The following is a 22,017-nucleotide window of genomic DNA, read 5'->3' as shown; positions in this document are numbered from 1 at the left end:
TATATATATAGAGTAATGTGTGTGTGTGTGTGTGTCTGTAAAGCAATACATACCCCACGTAAACACACTTACATATGCTTACTGGTGTTTATATATGCTTGACCTGCTTACTAGTGCCTTATTAATTATGACCCTGACACTTCACTCCAGTTAACTTTTAATTGATATTTTGCAGGTTATACAGTGGACAGATGTCGCAATATGTTCATGTACAAATGGTAAATGGTATGTGATACAGTGGGATTCTGTATGGGAATGTCTGTTCGTGAGGCGGTTGCTCTAACCAATACACTATTGCTGTGCTGCTTCATTTGCATATATACCCATATACCCATGGCTCCTGGTTCCCCAAACACACATCCCAACCCCTCCCTAACACTGCAGTCATCCATTCTCCAGTCATATTCGCGGCGTATCCACACCACTACACATTGGCCACTCCCTACTCCTATACACCCATCCCACCGGTTGACTCACTCCACGTATCCTCAGAACTCCCAAAAGTTTAGTCCACAAACATTGGTGACATGAGTGACCAAAAGAATACTATTTGCAATTTTTGGGTTGTCCCACATGGGACACGATTGTGTTTATGTCAAGATTAGACTCTATACTTCATTACATCCTTACTCCCGTTAACATGACACTACAATAATTTAATAAGTATGACTATGTGGTAATGCACACGTTACACATGAGAGCCTAATTATGTACGTGTTCAGCATATTTCTTTTACAAATAGACCGGTTTAGTAATTGGCATTGCCGTAGCAGGCAGATCACAGGAATGATTCCATGTGTGGGAAAGTCCTCACATTTGATTATTTTCAGCACAGCACTGACTCACTGACTTCGGACATTCTGCACACTTCTGTGTTTTAGCAGTTTCGCCCCGTCCCTCTTTTGCACAACCTAGTATTCTATCTACTGTCGAGGTTTGTAAGGGCACATTCATGTTATTTATGTCTGCAAATGGAATGAATGTGTTACAGAGAATGTACTTCTACATAATGATGTCTGCAAGTGTGTATGCATATATACTTATAACGACCTCGCTGACCTCCATGGGGTAGTCCAATTAGAACTAGCCCATCCAACCCTGGCATGCCTGGCTCCATAATTTCATACCCATAGTTCCTCCACCCCACCCGTGTTTAAAATACACGCATACCATCCATTGTCCATTGCAGCCATGACACACCTTCACACATTGCCCTCTCCCGAGCGTTAGGGGCCCTACACGTATGTTGTCCCATCACATGTATTCTCAGGCTCTCCCACCATTTAGTCCTTGAACATACCTGCCCTTGCTTGTGTATTGGTCGGATGGCCAAATGGTCTATCAATTTTTGGGTGATCCCACCAGGGACTACCCTCTGTGTGTAAAGTAGACTTAGCAAATCAACAATGTTACTCCCACTGGTAATATCCTGCCTGTGGTGTGAGTAGCAGTGCTTTGCTCTCTCCTGCCCAGCTGGATGGATTCCCCTCTCATTCCTTTTGTATGCTTTATTGTTACGTCATTCTTTCTTCATAGATACATATATATTTGTTGTTGTTGTCTCTTTCGGCTTTTCCCGGTTAGGGTTCGCCACAGCGGAACTCCAGTCTGCTAATGATTGGTAGTTGATTTTTTATGTGCCGAGTTACCAGCTCTGACGCACAACCTTCAACGAAGGTACACCCATTCACGCATGTCTCCACGCAGCAGACGCTCTAGCTGAGAATCGAACCGGACAGCATGTGACTGTGAGGCGACAACGCTATCGCAGCAACACCACCGCGGATGTAGGTATGTATGTATGTATGTATATATATATATATATATATATATATATATATATATATATAGAGAGAGAGAGAGATAGATATAGATATATGTATAGATATATATTATATATCTGTATATACTTATATACATTTCCTATGCTGGGCACTGCTTAGACCCATGCAAGTGCACTCAGACTTGCTTACTGGTATTTATATGTGTTTACTGCTGCTTATTTGTGCTTACACCTGCTTACTAGTACCTTATTCATTATGACAGTGCCACTTTGCTTGAATGATATTTAAGTTAAATATCTCATGCGATACTCTTTTGTCGGTTGTATGGCAAAACGACATTCATTACACATGGAAAATGGTATGTGCTTTTGTTGCGCTTGAACCGTGAATGCCTGTTTGTTTGGGGGATGCTCTAAACACTACACTATTGACACGTTGATTCTGCATGTTATTCTCTATTTCAATGAATATGATGTGTAAGCTATGCTCGGCAGAGGGCAGCGACATGCAGACACTCTGTTCTTTGCTTAAACTTTCAATATTGCAGCAATTCCAGTGTATAATAGGGACACAGGGACAGAAAATCTAATTGTGAAAGTTCTAGGGACCGGGCTCAACATTCCACTATGTGCTTGTGTGTTTACTATTTCGATTTTATTTCACTGATTGTGGACACTCTTGTATGCTTAGCATACATTTTGTTATCCACGGACACTGAATTATTGACTTACTATTAGGGGAGGGCTCTACTAGTAGGCATAGTAGGTTTTGCAGGTGTTGGGGCATGTTTACGCCTCTGTAGAGCACTTGCACACGCCTCCTGCACTCGCACATGTTTGCTGTGCACGTCGAGGTTGCGATGGTGCACCCTCATACATATTCATATGTAGCTGCTGCACCATCTGTAGTGAGGACGCTCAGCGCAAGGCTAAAACTGTGCTTGCGCCGAGCTTCTTGAATCCCAGGGATACTTTCTCATGTCCATATGTCTTCCCTTTTGTTTTCCTTACTTTGCGTGTTAGACTTCCTATGGTAAATCCTTCACTTTGGAATTATTTCATAACTTCACTTCTGTAAATTTAACCTTTACTTTACTAATCTTCTGTTTTACAGTCCCCCTTTGTAATATTATTGTTTGGGTTGTGAAAGTTTACATACTTGGATACTTTGCCTGTATTTCTCTTCAAATGTATTTGGAGATGCTTTCTGGTATTGACTATTTTGGCTTTCTGCTCTGCACAAACATTGCAAGAAATCAGATCTCTTTTTCTTTCCCATGTCCATGTTTATTTTTCCTGCCTTTTGAAAATCTGTAGGCTTAGTTCTTTACATTTTTTGCACTTCCTTGGTTACGTATTCTTCCAAGTGGCCCAACATTTTTGTCTATACAATAGTTTTCACTGATCTGTTGTATAAATGAACACAAAAATACATGTGATGGTTTTGATAGTTTTTTTTTATGCAAGTATTTTTCTTTCCACCAGTTTCTGTCTTAATCATTTTGAATGTGTTCTATCTGGAAATTCTGGGCTTTTTGCATAATAGTAACAGTACATAATGTCTTCCTTACCCTCAATACTCCACTCTATCATCTTTATGGCTCTTTTCCAGCCTCTCGTTTATTGTGGACTACTACTTATGTCTAAAATGTGGTAGGTGCATCCTCCCCTGAATGTGGCCTAGCCTCATTGTTGGAATGTTTCTGCGTCTTGAAGACTCTACACTGTCAGTTTTTCACTGTGTGCATACATGGATGAGGCACTTGTTTGTACTGAGACTTGTGTACCCAGTTGTCTTTTTTACTTTTTAACCTACTTCTGTCCATGATATATGCTATCTAAAATACACTGTATACAGCAGTGTCATACCCAGTAAAGTATAGTTTATTTCAAGAGAAGCTCATCGCTAACTAGTATCGATGTTTCCTACATTTCACTATAGCTGATTTTGCTTATTGTATGTATTTCTGGACTCCAACTTGTTCTTGTTACACAAATTTGTAAGGAAAGCAATTTCATGCATTTGCAACTGAACAGAATAAATCCTAATTGGAGGTTATCAGTCTAATGGCCCTAGAGCCTTTTAAGCCTAGCCATTCATGCCCCAGTTTTCATAGTTGTCTGTGCCCAAGGACTAGAAAGATTTTGGTGTATGCTTGTGCCTTAGACTATAAGCTGCTGCCATCCATAAAAGCCACAGGTGACAAGCAGGGGTGAATTTATGCTTTCCCATCGATTGGTCCAAATGTTATTGGAATAAGCTTAAAGAAGAGCTTTGTTTCACATAAATGGAGAATCTTTTTCCAGAAAAAGGGTAAAAACACAAACCTGTTCCTCCAACATGTTTTGCCTATGTCACAGACAATGTTTAGATCCTCAGACTTGTTAATTCTTGTGCTGTTTGTTTTGTGATTGTGCAGCATATCCATTAAGGCTAGATTTGAGAAGGTCTTTTAGGCTAGGTTTTATTGCCCTGTGGTAGTCTGTAGGAGACTGAGTACAGGGACAAGAGTTTGGGGTTTTCCAGATAAGACATGATGTTCATCGTGTTTCACTGTTGCAGTCATGACTGTAGGGTTCTCCCCTGCCGGCAGCCAGTCCTCGGTCGGCCAGAATCCCAAAGTCTGGGTCCGGCGTCGGCTGTTCAGCCATACTCCCTGACGTCAGAGCGCCAGTAGTACAAAGCTGACAGCCGACGCCATGTTCTCCAGTCTTTCTTGCCGTGCGGTGATAGCAGTTCGCAATTGCCAGTCGGCTGACTCCTGACAATTTTTTCTAAACGAACTTCGGTCCGAAGACTTTGTTCTACTCAAAGCTAAGTACCCCGTTGGGGAAACTTTTTTCTTGCTCCAGTCCGATGTCAGAAAAAGTTAATTGTATTTCATGTGGGAAGCAAATACCTCATAAGGATTTTCATTCTTACTGTATTCCTTGCTTAGGCCCTGACCACGACGTAGCTAGTTGTCAGTTTTGTGCTAGATTCAATCAACGTACAATTAAACAAAGGTACGATTTTGCATTTCATTACTTCGGTAGGCGTTTTAATTACAAAATGTCATCGGATATAGTTACGGCTACCGGAGTTCACAAACGATGCAAGGACAAAGACAGGCCTCCGAGGTCCAAATCAGACGATATCGTACAAGCAGAGCCAGCTTCAGGTTCGGCCGTCATCAGTGAGGTGCTTTTGCAGCCCCTGACGTCGGCCATTTCGGATCCGATGGCCGAAACAGACTCCCACGAGGAGCCAACTAGGCCTTTGAGTATTTCTGTTGCAGGACCTTCGGACAATGCTCCTTCGGATGGGTCCGGAGCCGCTGTGCAGGTACCGGCTTCCGAAGGGGTTTTCAGGCCTACTCAACTTCTAATAAAGGCAAAGCCAAAGACAAAGGCAAAGACTCCTTCCAAATCAAAGACTGCAGTCCAGGCCTCTTCTGATCCGGCACCCAAGTCTCAGAAACAGTTAATCAAGATGGCTGAAGACTTACTTACTATGATTAGGGGTTCACATCCCCCTCCAGATAAAAGGCCAAGGCAGGAAGTGTATTATGACTCCTTTGATCAGGCTTCTGTTTCTTCAGTTTCTTCTTCTGAACAGGAATATTCTTTCCCTCCTTATGAATATTCTGATGCTGAGGAATCCATTCCTTCAGCTTCTCCCCCTGAGGATTTCTCTTTTGGGGAAACTTTGCATGAAATGAGGGAACATTTTCACTGGGAAGGACAGGAGTACTCGGAATCTAAGAAAAGACTTAGGGATTTTCTTCTTCTTCCCCAACATAGACCCCTGGCTATTCCTCCTATTTTGGATATTGTGGATGATGCTTTTTTGGAGGCTAACTTAACTCCTGACTCTTTTCCTCCAGCTCCTGTTAAGCCAGACAGATATTATAGGGTTCCTGATTCCCACCAGTTTCTATACAAGAATCCTACTGCTGATCCTGAAACCATTTCTCAGGGCCCTAAGAGGGTTAAGGCTGCTTCTGCTAAAAACCCCATTCCCACCGAGAAGGATTCCAAATCTTTAGAAAGATGGGGCAAAAAAGTGTACACTTCTGCTACTTTATCTATTAGGGCTTTAAACTGTCAGTTTCATATGCTGAAATACCAGCAATTTCTTCTGTCTGTTTTAAAACAAAAGTTAACTTCCATTTCTGCCTGTGCAGATGATAAGGAATTACATGACTTAATGCATGCCACAGAACAAGTTGGGAACCATGGTTTACACTGTGGATTTGATGCCTTAGAGGCTTCTTGTAGGGCTGCTGCCTCTGGCACAGTCATTAGAAGGCATGCATGGTTAAAGGAACAAAACTTGCCTGATCAAGTGAAAGCTAAGTTACTGGATGCTCCTGTTAAGTATAATGTTTTGTTTGGCTCTAAGGCTGAAGAGGTGATAAAGAAGATGGAGGACAAGGCAAAATCAATGCAAACGGTCAAAGATTTCTTACAAGTGCAGCCACCCAGATTTAGTAGGAATTGGCCAACTAAAAATTGGTCCTTTCCCAATTCAGACAGGCCTCAGAGGGGTACGTATAGACTCAAACACAAGCCTCTTATAGACCAAGACAGTGGACTGCTTCCACCCCTAGGGGAGGAGAGGACAGGTCACAAGCTCATAGAAAACAGACTCAATGACTCCCTCTGTTGGGCTGCAGGAACTTCTTGCCTGGAAGCCCCTCTTGGAGGAAAACTTTCTCTTTTTCACCTAAATTGGACTCGTATAACCCAAGACAAGTGGGTTCTGGATGTGGTTTCAAGAGGTTACAAATTCCATTTTTAAACCCTACCAAGACCAAGCGGATGGCCGGATCTTCCAAAACATCTATGGTTAGAGGCCTTAAACCAGGTGGAAGCTCTCTTGGCTATGAAAGCCATAGAACTGGTTCCACATTCAGAGATGGGACAAGGTTTTTACTCAAGGCTCTTTCTAGTCCCAAGAAAGCAAAATTCATGGAGACCCATTCTGGATCTGTCAGTCCTGAACACTTTTCTCGAGATACCAAAATTCCAAGATGCTTAGTCTACAGCAGCTACTTCCAATGCTGACCAAGAATGCATAGATGGTAACTTTGGATTTAAAGGAGGCATATTTACACATTCCCATCAGACAGGAATGCAGAAAATACCTCAGGTTCAAGGCCGGATCGAGGCACTATCAATTCTCTGCGCTGCTCTTTGGATGGTCTACTGCACCCAGCGTCTTCACCAAATGCCTGGCTCCAGTAGTAGCTTATTGCAGACTCAAGGGAATTCAAATTTACCCTTATCTGGATGACTGTCTTATTCAGGCAGACAGCAAGGATGTCTTTCTCCAGCATCTAGAATTTGTTCAGAATCTTCTCAAGTTCTTGGGATTCACTGTAAACATAAAAAAGTCAAATCTGACACCTTCTCAACAGATAACTTTTCTGTGTGCTATTCTCAACACAACAACCCGGATGGCATTTCTGACATACGAAAAACAGCTACAGCTGGCTTCAACATTCAAAACCTTGGCAACTTTAACTCAGCTATCTGCAAGGAAATTCCTGCAGGCTTTGGGTTACATGGCCTCCTGCATCCTTCTGGTACCATATGCAAGACTACATATGAGGAAAATACAGTGGTACCTAAAAAGTGTATGGTCTCAGCATTGCCACAGTTTAGACATACAGATTACTGTCCTGCCTTGTATTCAAAAGGAATTCCTTTGGTGGTCCAAGGCATGTACTCTAAACAAAGGAAAATCCTTCAGTCTGCCTCCAGCCACTCAGATACTAACCACAGATGCCTCAGATTATGCATGGGGAGCCCATTTTCAGGGCAACTGTCTGCAGGGCCTTTGGACAAAGGATCAAAAGCTCCTGCATATCAATTTAAAAGAAATGTTAGCCGTTCAGAAGGCTCTTTTGGCTTTCAGGAATCTTCTACATCCAGGACAACGTCTGATACGAACAGACAACACCACAGTTATGTGGTACATAAACAAGCAAGGGGGATCTCATTCCTACCCCCTTTGCAGACTAGCCATGAATCTATGGAACACAGCTCTAGCTTACAAACTGGACCTTCAAACTCAGTTTCTACCAGGGAAACAAAACTTCCTAGCAGACAGTCTGAGCAGGAACCTGTCGGACCCACACGAATGGATGCTGGACACCAAAATATTCAAGATGATTACCGCAGTCTGGGGATGTCCTCACATAGACCTCTTTGCATCCCACCTCAATCATCAACTACAGATTTTTTGCACCAGGACATTCCACGAACTAGCCTGGAAAGTGGATGCACTATCATTCAGTTGGAGAAACCTCTCGGGGTATGCCTTCCCGCCTCTACCTCTTCTTCCACGGGTGTTATTAAAGATCAAACAGGACAAGCCCAAGATGATAATCTTGCTGGCCCTAAATTGGCCTCGACAGTTTTGGTACCCAACATTGAAAAACCTTTGTCTGGACCCCCCCTGGGTTTTACCACAGACTCCGAACCTTCTGTCCCAACACCAGGGTCAGGTTCTGCACTCCCATGTCAAAACTCTCAGCCTGGCGGCATGGTTAATCCAGGGTCTATGATTCATTCTCTCCTACCCAAGCAGGTTATGGATGTCATTTTAGAAGCCAGGCGTCCTAGCACTAGAAAATCTTATGCAGGAAAATGGAAAAGATTTTGCTCCTGGATGCAGGCTCGGGATTCAGATCCTCTTATTCCTAACATTCCTCTGATTTTACTTTAACTGCATGACCTCTTACATAAGGCTCTCTCTTTCTCTTCCATAAAGATACATGCCTCTGCTATTTCTGCTCATTATAATACAGACCCTCCAATCTTTTCCCACCAGCTGATGAGACAGTTTCTCAGAGGAGCTAAGAACTTAAGGCCCCCTAGATCTCCTCCCATTCTTGCTTGGGATCTCAACTATGTTTTGGAAAAGCTCACCTTACCTCCTTTTGAGCCCGCTGCCTCATCTGACATCAAGTTTTTATCTTGGAAGACAGCCATCCTGTTAGCTCTGACCTCTACCAGGAGGGTTTCAGAGTTGCAAGCTCTTATGGCTGTGGAGCCTTATATTATTTTTCATCAAGACAGGGTGTCTTTAAGGACTAATCCTACTTTCATGCCTAAGGTGGTTTCCAAAGTGGCTTTAAATCAAACTATTCACTTGCCACCTTTTTTCCCCACTCCTCAAAATAAAGGGGAAAGGATCTTGCATTCCTTGGATGTGCACAGACAACTACGTTTTTACCTGGACAGAACCAAGGACATCAGGAAATCAGAGCAATTGTTTGTTTCTTATGCTTCAAGTTCCCAAGGTAAAGCCATTTCAAAACAGACCATTTCTAAATGGATTGCTCATGGAATCAGATTTTACTATTCACACCATGGAAAGCAAATGCCAGGGAGTATAAGGACTCACTCTACCAGAGCTGTTGCCACTTTAGCTGCCTTCCTCAGGGGAGTTCCTACCAAAGACATTTTGGAAGCTTCAACTTGGAATTCAGTGCATACTTTTTCCAAGCACTACAATGTACCTCTCTACTCTAAGTCTAGGGCAGGCTTTGCTTCTGCAGTCTTGCAGGGCGTTTTGGCCGCCCCCTCTACTTTATGACCACCTCCCTTTTATTCTGCTTTGGGATTCAACCCTACAGTCATGACTGCAACAGTGAAACATGATGAACATAGTACAGTTGTGTACACTTACCATAAATGTAGATGTTCGAGTGTCTTCACTGTTGCAGTCTGGGTTACCCTCCCTCCTGTCCCCTCTTATTTTTTCCTTTGTGTGGTTCCCTTCTTCACCCTTCGCCTGAGGTGTATTTGCAATGGGTATGGGATCTTACTCATTTTGGAACACCTGACATCTTTGGCAAGAAAAACTGGAGAACATAGCGTCAGCTGTCAGCTTTGTACTCCTGGCGCTCTGACGTCAGGGAGCATGGCTGAACAGCCAACGCCAGAACCAGACTTTGGGATTCTGGCCGACCGAGGACTGCCTGCCGGCAGGGGAGCACCCTACAGTCATGACTGCAACAGTGAAGACACTCTAACATCTACATTTATGGTAAGTGTACACAACTGTACTTTTTTACACCCTGTATTCTTTTAATGAGGATTCTCTGTGGCCACTATAGAAATGCCTGGTCAGGTACATGCTGAAGAGTACAGTGTACTTGATTACTGGTCTAATGAGGGCTAAGTATAGTGGGATTATGATCTCCTTAGATCTGGATGCCAAGCCATAAGTTATAACTTGGCACACATAGAAGGATTTTCTCACCACCATGGACACATGGTGATCAAAGTTCAGGTTACTGTCAACCTGAGTTCTCAAGTCCCTTACCACTGTGCTTACTTTTAGGAGAGTGTTATTAGTGTTGTAATTTGCAGGGGTGGTCAACTTCCCAAAGGGTACACATATGCATTTTTTGGAAATGAGTATTAGGCTATATTTCTGGCACCAGTTACTTGTCTCTCAGACCCTCCTCAAGGATATTTACATCTTTAGAGGAATCAGTCATTGTACCCAACTTCCAGTCATCTGCAGATTCGGTCACCTAAAGACCCTCTATATTTGCTATGATGCCAGAGAAGTGTATTCCAAACAGGAGAGGGCCAAGTGCTTAGTCTTGTGGAACACCACTAGTAACAGGCCTAGTTGAGGAGCTGTATTCCCCTAGCCTTACTTCATGTGTCCTTTCCATGAGCCATTTGACTATCCATCGGGTTACATAGTGATTTATGTCTACATTTTTGAGATTGTCTATAATACCTAAGTGAGGCAGTGTGTTGAATGCCTTTAACAGGTTGAGGTAGGCCGTATGAACTTTTCTGCCAGTCATCCATGGTTCAAGTGGCATTCTCACATTAGTCCACGGGGTTTAGTAGGTGTGACCTACCCTTGACGAAACTAAACTGGGATGGGTTCAGTGTTTGAAGATTTCCAATGTATTTAATAGATCCATGATAACTTTTTCCATGGCCTTGCATATAAGACTAGTCCAGCTTATGGGTCTGTTGATGGTCCACCTTTATGTAGAGGGATGACCATTGCAGTCCTGCATTCCCTAAGGATAAAGCCTGTCTGGAGACTGTGGCTGAATAGAGGTTCTAGTTGGCCTGACATGTCATGTATCAAACTATTTAGAAGGCATCCCTGGATGTTATCAGGGCCCATTTCTGTAGTGTGTTTAGCTCTGGAGAGGGCAGTGAGAACCTGATTACTAACAGTAGGTGGATAAGTGGTAGAGGGTATTTCCTGTGGAGTAACTAGACATCTTTGAGTCATATGGACTCTGTCTTCTACTTGTACCATAATGCTGTTGTGTAACACTTTTTAGTAAAGTTACTGTCCTCTACTCTTTTATCTTGGAGTTTGGTAACTACTTTAGCCATTTAAATGTTTCTATCAAGGCTTTTCTGTCTGCACTATAAGGTTGAGAGGTATGCCTTCAGTTCATAGGTTCATAGGTAGGTACTAGGCTCTCAGGCCTAGGGTAACTACTTTAGCCATTTAAATGTTTCTATCAAGGCTTTTCTGTCTGCACTATAAGGTTGAGAGGTATGCCTTCAGTTCATAGGTAGGTACTAGGCTATCAGGCCTAGGGCCTATACAAGCCTAGCCATAACAATTACATGGCTATTGCTTCCCACAAATATTTACATTCCTGGACGCCTGTCTAGCAGGACTACTGATGTGATCCCCAGGGTGAATTTCCTATCTCCCATCCAATCATCAAGGTTCCTCTTGAAGACATATATGGGCAGCCTATTCCAGAGTATCAGGAGTCTCTGGGTCAGGAAACTATTCCTCTGGCATGTTCTATTCATCGTGATGACAAGGTTAAGATCCCTGGAGCATGTGGCTCAGAGGGATTGGGATTAGCATGTCCAGCAACTCTGGATTTGACATGGCCTTGTATGTTAGGCAGAGATCGCCTATGAGTAGGCGATATGCGACAGAGTATAGCTGGAGTTTCTTTAGATGGTCAGCATAAGGCATCTGCTTTAGGCCTGTGATTCTTTTTGTGAGGTATTTCTGCGGCCTTTCTAGTTGTTGCAGATGTCTTGTGAGGTACATACCAAACAGGGCATTGTATTCTATAATGGGTCTAATGAGGGATGAGTACAGTGGGACAATGACCTCCTTTTTTCTAGATGAAAAGCCCTTAGTGATGAGGTGTGCCGCATAGAAGGATTTTCTAACTGTTGTGGCTATGTGGTTATCAAAGGTGAGACCACTGTCCACCTGTGTCCCTAGGTCTCTTATCACACTTTCAGTGTTTAGTGTACTGCCACCTATGTGTTAATTCACAGGTTTGTGGTTTTTCCCAAAGGGGACAACTATACATTTTTTTGACATTTAGCTTGAGCCCATGGCTCTGGCACCAGACATCTGTTTCTGTAAGGCCCTTTTGTAGTAAATCCGGATCATATGGGGATTCAATAATGGCTTCCAGCTTGTAGTCATCTGCGGACTTTGTAAGCCAGAGTCCCTTAGTGTTGGCCTGTACTTCAGAGAAGTAGATGCCAAACAAGAGTGGTCCCAGGACAGAACCCTGTGGTACAACACTTGTCACTTGTCTGGAGCTGGATTTGGAGTTGGCTACTTTTCCAGTGTGTGTTCTGTCAGTAAGCCAGTTTGCAACCCATCGAGTGATATAGGGTTTAATGCCCAGCTTTGTAAGTTTATCTATGATTCCAGAGTGGGGGATAGTGTCGAAAGCCTTGTCGAGGTCCAAGTAGGCTGTGTGAACCACCTTACCCTTGTTCACGGCTATGGAGACCGATTTGAAGAAGTAGATCAGGTTCAGGAGGCAAGATCGGCCCTTCACAAACCCAAACTTGGTGGGGTCCAGTGTTTGAAGGTTGCCAATATCTTTGTTTATAAGTTCCATGATAATACATTCCATGGCCTTACAGATTAGGCTCATCAGACTGATGGGATGGTAGTTCCTGGGATACAAAGTGGATTCCCCCTTGTGGAGTGGGATGACTGTAGCTGTGCGCCACTCTGTGGGCACGAAGCCTGAAGTGAGTTATAACTGAAATGTCATGGAATCACAAGAAAGTAACGACTTTTACTGCATGCATATTCTTATAGACTAGACAGACTATTTGTGCCTAATTATCACTAGCCAGTACAACTGTATACATACATAAGTAAGTAAAGAGACATACATATTCCATGTGAAATTTCAGTTTCATTTATTTTACATAATAAAGTAAACAAGCAAGCAAACACACAGCTTCCATGTGAATTCATAGTTTTATTTATTTGACATTTTCATAACTATCATATGTAGGCATAGACAGATATTTTCAATGTAGCAGGTCGAAAATGAAACAATCTAAATCGCAAGTGAAATCAAGTTTGATATTTTGTTGAAAAAAGAGAAACTGCTGATGAATCACTACACTGTAAAACATCTATAATACATGCTCACTAGTTCAAGGAACACAACTGTACATAAAACTAACAAACAATAGAGAGATACTTTTATATTTAACATAGCCACTCTATTAAACAGCTTATTTATATTTATACATTTTACATATGTACATACATGCACATATTTCAGGCATGAGCAAAAATGACATTCTTGCCTGCAAAGTTGTAGTTACAGTTTGACCTAATTTTCATTTTTTATATTCGTTCAACATTCATCTTGCTTGAATTCTGCTTCAGCATTTTGCCCAACTGTTTGACATTCCTTCTGAAAGTGGTATGATTCTTTATTCTGTTTACAATTTTTGGTTTATCTCTTGCACCATGGAGCACCGGTTGTAACTCAAAAGGGTCAGTCAGCCTCCCATTTGCATGGTTATCAATCTGCAATTAATAAGTACACAAACAATTAAACAAACAGCTGAATAAAGAAATAAGGGGAAAAATAAATGATTTCATACTGAAATTAAGTTTAATTCATGGTACCTTGGACAGTACAGTACACATCTGTTTGTTATTTTCATTACGTGCTTCTTCTTTCGGCCTTTTCCCGGTTAGGAGTTGCCACAGCGGATCACCTGTCCACTCATGATTGGCAGTGGAGTTTTACGGTGCCGAGTTGTCAGCCCGGTGCCCTACCTTCGACAGAAGGCACACACACACACACACACACACACACACACACACCTAGGGCAAATGTACAGTGTCCAATCTACCAACAGCATGTCTTTGAGATGTGGGAGAAAACCGGAGGAAACCCACGCAACCACAGGGAGGACATGCATACTCTGCACAGAAGGCACCCCAGCTGAGAATCGAACTAGAGAACCACTTGCTGTGAGGTGCCAATGCTAACCGCTGCACCACCATGGTACATGCTGAAGTAAACAATTAAATGTTTGTTTACAGGTACCTTGTTATGTGAGTATAGAGTTGGTACTCTTACAGGACATAAAACACAGTAGGGGGTATTCTAAAAGGAAAAATAGTGTATAAAGCTAAACTATGCAGTCAGTGTTGACATGCAGGGTATTTGCAATTCAGAGATATCTGTATCACAATCATGGTAGTATGATAATTGGTGTGGTCAGTAGTATATATTAATGACCATATAATGACATTCAAATGAGATGGCTTATAGAAATACATTCATCAATAAACTAATGTTTTTGTCTGCATGTATATTCTATATGCAGCATGCACATTGGTAAGTGTATATATATATATATATATATATATATATATATATATATATATATATATGTGTGTGTGTGTGTGTGTGTGTGTGTGTATATATATATATATATATATATATATATATATATATATATATATATATATATATATATATAAAATGTTAATAAGTTCATAGGTATGTACTAGGCATGCAGTTCAAAAGACCATTAATAAGCATAGCCAGCTAAGCCCAAGCACTGTTGAGTGAGTTAAGCTTCATGGTCAAGAAGCACCATGCTATATACCACAAAGAGAATTTATGATTTCCAGGCTATTCATTCAGAATATTAATGAATACAGACCATGTCTAGGATTGCTTGACATGCATAGGAAGTTGAGTCAATAAGTAAAGGATTCCTTGGGATAGAAATCTGTTATGCCAGCCATGTGCCATTTCTGTGTCTATAACAGATTACAGTCTTTGTTGTGGGTGTTCACAGTGGTGTGCATGTTGCATAGCTGTAAGAGGTCAAGCAGGGTAGAATGGGCCATGCACTGTATGGATGGACAGCAGTCTGTCTGCTGAAGAATGGCATACAGAGCAAGAACTGCACATATCAAACATGACATTTGAACCCTTGATTTAAGAATCACCATGAATAGCAGGCAACAGTAAGGATTGTGGAAGGGTGTACAACTCAAAAACTGTGTAGCATCAGTGTAAATAGGATAATTTTGCCTTTAACACACATTTTCCATGTTACACCTTTTGTACTACAATAGGTCACAGGTAATGTCGGCATGTTGCAGGAGGTAATACACACACACATACATACAAAGACAGGTGTTTCCATTCACATGGAAGAGCAGTAGCAAGGGACCAGGCGATCAAACATACATGCATGAAGCTCCAGTCAACAAAAGGTATTATTGGAAGGTGCAATATGTGTCTTACAGGTAACACCCAGGTTCTGCAAATAAAAGACAACAATGTTATGTGTGGTTCATAGGTAGGTACTAGGCTATTGGCCCTAGCGCCTATACAAGCCTAGCCAAAAAGGTACCCTGGCTTTCGCCACCCAAGAAAATTATTTTCCTGTGCCCCTGTCAAGCAGAAACACAGAAATTATCCCTGGTGTGAATTTCCTGTTACCCATAGAAGAGGTTATTTTTCAGTTATCTTTCATAAGCATTGTAATTCCATCTTTCTGATTTCTTGATGTTCTCCCACAAAGTCCTTGCCCACATTACATGAAAAGCTGCCGCTATGCTAAATGAGTGTTGAATCGAACTGAACGTGGGTATATGTCTGGGGTCCAAGCTTCATCACTCCACTGCTTTCTTCAGTACAGCCTCACCTGAAGCTGGGAAAACAGGGTACCTTTCTCATGGCAGAGAACTGCTCCTTCTTAATTGCCAGTCTATGATGAAACTGTGTGAGTGGACTTCTATGTTGTAGGCACAGTGTTTGGTAATGTTGTAGCCATTGTACTACATTGCATTCTGTGACCCCTGAGTCTGTGGCCCCTGAGTCTGGAGTCGGCCACTGGTTCTTCACCTCTTCATCAGTCATAGTTTTTTCCTATTTATCCTTAGAATATTCTTAGTTTGACCAGCTAAGTGCTCCACAATCCACATACGGCTGCTACAGGCTATGAAAAACAATCTGTTGTATTACTGATGGCATATAAATTTTTGAGTTTGTCTCATAAATCTCGCACTGCCTCCCCATGACCTTGTGCAGCCAGCTGATAGCTTGCCAGGTGTAATGCTGTGTTCAACTTGTTTTAATCAGCGTCTAACAGTAGCAGGGTGTGTGCCCTATATTGTTTTACTGCTATGAGCCATACAACTAGATAATCTTGCACCTTTCTAGTGTCTCTAAACTGCTGCAGTGCCAGTTTGTAAGCCACCTAATAATTTCTTATCTGTTATTGTCATACGTGCATTGATATTGTGAACGAATTTGTACCCACGTGGGTACTGGTGCTGTTTCCAATGTCACTCTGTTGATTTGAGCCCACTGGGAAAGCAACATAGTGTAAAATGTGTAGTTATTCTTCACTGCACACTTTTTGCTGATTGCTCCCTGCCTGAACTATACTTACGTTGTCTGATTTTGAGTTGGGAGTACCTTGCTTGCCTTCTGTTTGTATATCCAGGAAGAACTACAACTATGTAATGGCAAATTTATGTTTACATATAATTACTCTTGGCCACTTGCAGCTGAGCTTGCTTCCTCTTAAGTACCTCCCCCCACCAAATTCTCATGGACATGGCAACAGTTATCCTGAAAAAAAAATGCAGTGGAGTTTGAGTGTGTGCTAACTCAAGTAAGAATATCATCTCTAAAAATTTAGATGACTGAAAGCAAGAATACTCTTGTTACTTGACAGGTTCATAGGTGGTTACTAGGCTACTGACCCAAAGGTTTATATAACCCTAGCCATGTGTACTCAATATAATACTAGAGAAACCCAATATAAAGGATCTAGCCTAAACTCAAAATCTTAGTTAGCAATGGCTGTCCATATCTAGGAGGGTCTTAGGTGAAATCCCCGGCAAGGAATTTATGGTATCCCATCCAGGCTACAGTTAAACAGTGGCATAGATGGGCTCTGTTTGATGTGAATTGGTATCTTATTCCTGAGGTGTGACAACCTCTGAGAGACATATCTGTCTCTCCAGCAGGTCCTATTTATGTCGCAGGCCAGGTTAAGGTTCCTGGGACAAGTGACCCATATCCCATTTGTCTTGTGGATGTGCAGCATTTCTATTAGGTGTGGGTATGAGACTGCTGTGTAGGCCAGACACAGATCTCCTCTAAGTAGTCTGTATACTACTGAGTACAGTGACAGTGACTTCAGTCTGTCAATGTATGAAGTAGTGGAGACCATGTAATTTTCTTAGACACCTCTGAGGTCTCTCAAGTGGCTGCAGGTACCAGGTAAGGTACATACAAAGAGAGCATTGTACTAAAGTATTGGCCTGATGAGGGGTGAGTACAAGGAGTTATGACCTGTTTCACTCTTGAGGCAATGCCTTTGCTAATGAGGTGAGCAACATAGAATGCCTTCCTTACCACAGTAGACACACTGTGGTCAAAATTTAGGCTACAGTCAACTTGTTTTCCCAATTCTCTCACCACTGAGTTGTTAATGTAGGGTAGGGTATTATTATTTATATGATAGTCTGCAGGGATATGTTTTTTACAAAATGGAATGATAATGCATTTTTTAGCACTGGGTTTGAGTCGACAGCTTTGGCAACAATCATTCATTTGTATAAATCCCTTGAAGTATATTGACATTGTTTAGGGATTAAATAATTTCATCTAATTTGCAGTCATCAGCAAACTTACTCAGTCACAGCCGGTCTATTTTGGCATGACCTTCTGAGAAGTATATTCCAAACAATAGGGGCCCAGTGCTGAACCCTGTGGAACTACACTGCTGGCAGGTCTGCTTGTCAAGGTAAAGTCCCCAACTTTGAGTATGATCTGAAGGAGAGCCAATTAGCAACCCACCTGTAAAGGGGGGGGGGGGGGGGGGGGGGGGGGGGGGGGGGGGGTGGGGGGGGGGGGGGGGGGGGGGGGGGGGGGGGGGGGGGGGGGGGGGGGGGGGGGGGGGGGGGGGGGGGGGGGGGGGGGGGGGGGGGGGGGGGGGGGGGGGGGGGGGGGGGGGGGGGGGGGGGGGGGGGGGGGGGGGGGGGGGGGGGGGGGGGGGGGGGGGGGGGGGGGGGGGGGGGGGGGGGGGGGGGGGGGGGGGGGGGGGGGGGGGGGGGGGGGGGGGGGGGGGGGGGGGGGGGGGGGGAAAAAAAAAAAAAAAAAAAAAAAAAAAAAAAAAAAAAAAAAAAAAAAAAAAAAAAAAAAAAAAAAAAAAAAAAAAAAAAAAAAAAAAAAAAAAAAAAAAAAAAAAAAAAAAAAAAAAAAAAAAAAAAAAAAAAAAAAAAAAAAAAAAAAAAAAAAAAAAAAAAAAAAAAAAAAAAAAAAAAAAAAAAAAAAAAAAAAAAAAAAAAAAAAAAAAAAAAAAAAAAAAAAAAAAAAAAAAAAAAAAAAAAAAAAAAAAAAAAAAAAAAAAAAAAAAAAAAAAAAAAAAAAAAAAAAAAAAAAAAAAAAAAAAAAAAAAAAAAAAAAAAAAAAAAAAAAAAAAAAAAAAAAAAAAAAAAAAAAAAAAAAAAAAAAAAAAAAAAAAAAAAAAAAAAAAAAAAAAAAAAAAAAAAAAAAAAAAAAAAAAAAAAAAAAAAAAAAAAAAAAAAAAAAAAAAAAAAAACAACTAAACCAAACAAAAAAAATAAAAAAAAAAAAAAAAAAAAAAGTTAAAAAAAAAAAAAAAAAAAAAAAAAAACTTTTTAAATGTTTTAAGAAAAATGTCTTTTGCATCTTTAGGATCTGAACATACAAATCTTTTGTCATTAGCTGTGAAAGACAAGGTATTTAGGACATTTGCAACTCAGTGGGTTTGTTTCCAAGAATCCAAATGCTCAAAGCAATGCTGTCTGGAACTGAAGGGAAACTAGTGTATAAGTACATGCACTAATAAGCAACACTATTGCTGAACATATGAAAAATAATTATCTGTAAACGAAAAAAGAAAGCATGTTGCAACAAGCATGAAAATAAATACAATTGCCCAGGCTGGGATAATCATTCCACTAAGTTTTACCAAAACAAGCGCATACTAAAGATGTAACTTCAGTGCTGCAAAGAATGCAGATTTGAGTGTAACTAGATCAACTAATCTAATGGCCTGTGGGTGGGGGAGGGGAAATACAAAAGAACATACAGTAAAGTCTTAGCATTTCCTAATAACAACCAAACCACACTGAAGTTTGTGACATCTATCCTGCAGTATGCTAACAACATTCTCTGAAAATCCTGTCTCTGTATAAATATGACTTACATTGCACTAAAAGATAAACAAAGTACTCTAGCAAGTAACTGATTTTAGAAACAAAATAATGCCCCTTTAAAAGTATTACATTACTGCTGTGTTTTCTATAGTAGTAGCAGCAGCAGTAGTTATGTCATTAAATGCCTGAAAGGCTACTTTTCCCAATGGATAAATGCACAGAGTAAACTAATGAATGGGTGACACTGAGACTGTTGTCAGTAGAACTGCAATTTGAGATGGAATTTGGCTAACACCTTTGAAGTTTCCTGCAGGCAGTCTTCCCCCAACCCCCTCAGCCAAAAGTGAGCATGCTCAGCAATGCAAACCTGAAATGTAAACAAAGGCTGAATCAAAACAAAAAATCCCTGGGATTGTCCCTTTAAGCTAATATAATTATGTCACACCAGAATTACAAATCATGTAACACAAATACTGTCAGATTAAAGAAAAGAAAAGATCAAACCTTATTGTAGTTCTTTAACAGTAGAATATTAAGATACAGTGTCAGGAAGCTTTTTAAATGTTTTAAGAAAAATGTCTTTTGCATCTTTAGGATCTGAACATACAAATCTTTTGTCATTAGCTGTGAAAGACAAGGTATTAGGATATGCCATTCGAAATCTAATCCCTCTTTTTATCAAGTCAGCACAATAGGTGGCTAGTTTTTGTCTATTTAATTTGATCTGTGCAGGAAGATCTTGGGAAAATGATAGTTTGTGAGACTTCCATATGAATTGTTTCTTTGTTTTAGCAGTTTCTAGGATCTGGAAAGTGTCTTGAAAGTTTAGTAACTTAGTATAAATTAACATTGGTGTGGAAGAATCTTGCTTTGTACGCAGTGCTCTGTGTGCTCTCTCTACAATTATAGATTTTGAAGAAGCTTCACAATTTAACAGTGTTTCAAAGATATTTTTAGTCACAGATAACAAGTTTTTATTGTCATAAGATTCAGGTAAACCACGAATAATGATGTTATTTCTTCAACTCCTGGCTTCCAGATCCAATATTTTAGCTTGTAAATCTGAAACAGTTTTATCTCTAGATTTAAAGTCACTTTCCAATAAGTCTGTTTTAACCTCCAAAGCTAAGATTTTATTTTCAATAGTAACAATACTATCGTTTATTTGCTTTAAAGATTTACTAAAGTCTGCAAACTGTTCTGAAAAGTTTTGTATAGCACTTTGGATTGGTTTTAATGCTATTTTAGTTCTTCTAAAAGGAAATTTGAGCCATTTAAATCTTTATTACTTACATTAAAAGTTTCTGTAGGTTGTCTAGATGATTTCAGTCTTTTTGAACCTGAATATTTTTCAGGAGAGAGCATTGAAGTATATTTGGCCTTTGTAGGCTGAGTCTCCATGGAGTCAGATTTTGTAGCCATGCCCAGAAATGGAATGCAGTCAACAGGATACCAGGAACCAGGAACAGACTGGAGCAGTAGGAGTCCCAGCAGCAGAGAGACCAAGAATGTTCTGAGGTAAAATAAATCCCAGGATAATAAATCCAGAAGAAAAAATAATCCAAATGCGTAAAAAAAGATTTATAAAATCTTTTAGTATAAAAATTTGAGGAAAAAGGTTGATGTAAAGTTGTAAAAAAAAACAAAAGTTAAATAGCTGTGAGGAGCTCAGAGAGTAAGGACTAGACTAGTCGGCGGCCATCTTGGAATCATTTATTGTAACAAATGTTATCTTTCCTTTTATCTTCTTTAAACATACATTGAGTAAAATGTATGTGTCAGAAAAGGCTATCCCAACTTCACTGCTGCTGCTCAATTAAGACTGCTGTTTAACTGTCAGCCTGAACTCTATCAGAGGAGTTAGCAGTGTATTGGGCATTACCCATACCCTTCAGTTTAGGCCATGCAGTCCAGATTCCCACTCTTTCACCAATGCATCCACTGATGACCATATTCTGCAAGCAAACCACTACATCAGCTCCAGTTTTAATGAGGAATGCCTGAAAATTGTAAGTCAAACTTATGTAAATGAGGTCTTTTGATACCTGTTTGCAATTCACAGGAGCATTTATATGTGCCTCTGTGCCATGTACACATGCCTTATTAAAAGACAAAGTCACACATTTTCTATTTACTTTGCAATCAGCAAAAATGCTTGCTGTAGTTGGCAGCCTGGCAATTTTTGTTGTGAGCTGCTTGTCTTGGCTCTGCCAAAACTATACATACCCAGCAGCACTCGCCAGGAAAAAGGTGCAAATAGAGGCTAATTTTGACTTTGCAGATTCAGCCCGAACTCTAACAGATGCATTTGCAGTGTACTGGGCATTACCCATAGCCTTCAGTTTAGGCCATGCAAACCAGATTACCTACTGTCTCACCAAGGCAGCCACTGGTGGCTATATTCTGTAAACAAGCCATTACATCAGCTCCTGTTTTCCTATTTTTTTTTAATCCCCTACAGAAGCATTCTGTTCTTATTAATATTTATTATTATTATTTATTTATTTTACATTTGTTGACCAGGATGGTCCAACTGAGCTGAATAGCCCTTTTTCAGTGGAGGCCTGGGGAGAAAAGCTCCACAAATATTTGTATAAAAGCTTCCTTATGTAAATTTTATGTTATTATGTAAAGTAGTTATTTATACTATGCAGTTAGAGATACTTTAAATGCAAGATAGAGTTTAATCAATGACTGTTGTATATGAAAATATCATAATTAGAAAGTTATTTTTCTTAGTTGCAATATATCCAAGCTTTACATTGTAATAACATATGAAAGG

The sequence above is a fragment of the Protopterus annectens genome, chromosome 10.part0, assembly GCF_019279795.1.
Source record: "Protopterus annectens isolate FY-2018-M chromosome 10.part0, PAN1.0, whole genome shotgun sequence".
NCBI lineage: Eukaryota > Metazoa > Chordata > Ceratodontiformes > Protopteridae > Protopterus > Protopterus annectens.
The sequence above is the reverse complement of the archived record's forward strand: the minus strand, read 5'-3'. Positions refer to the sequence as shown.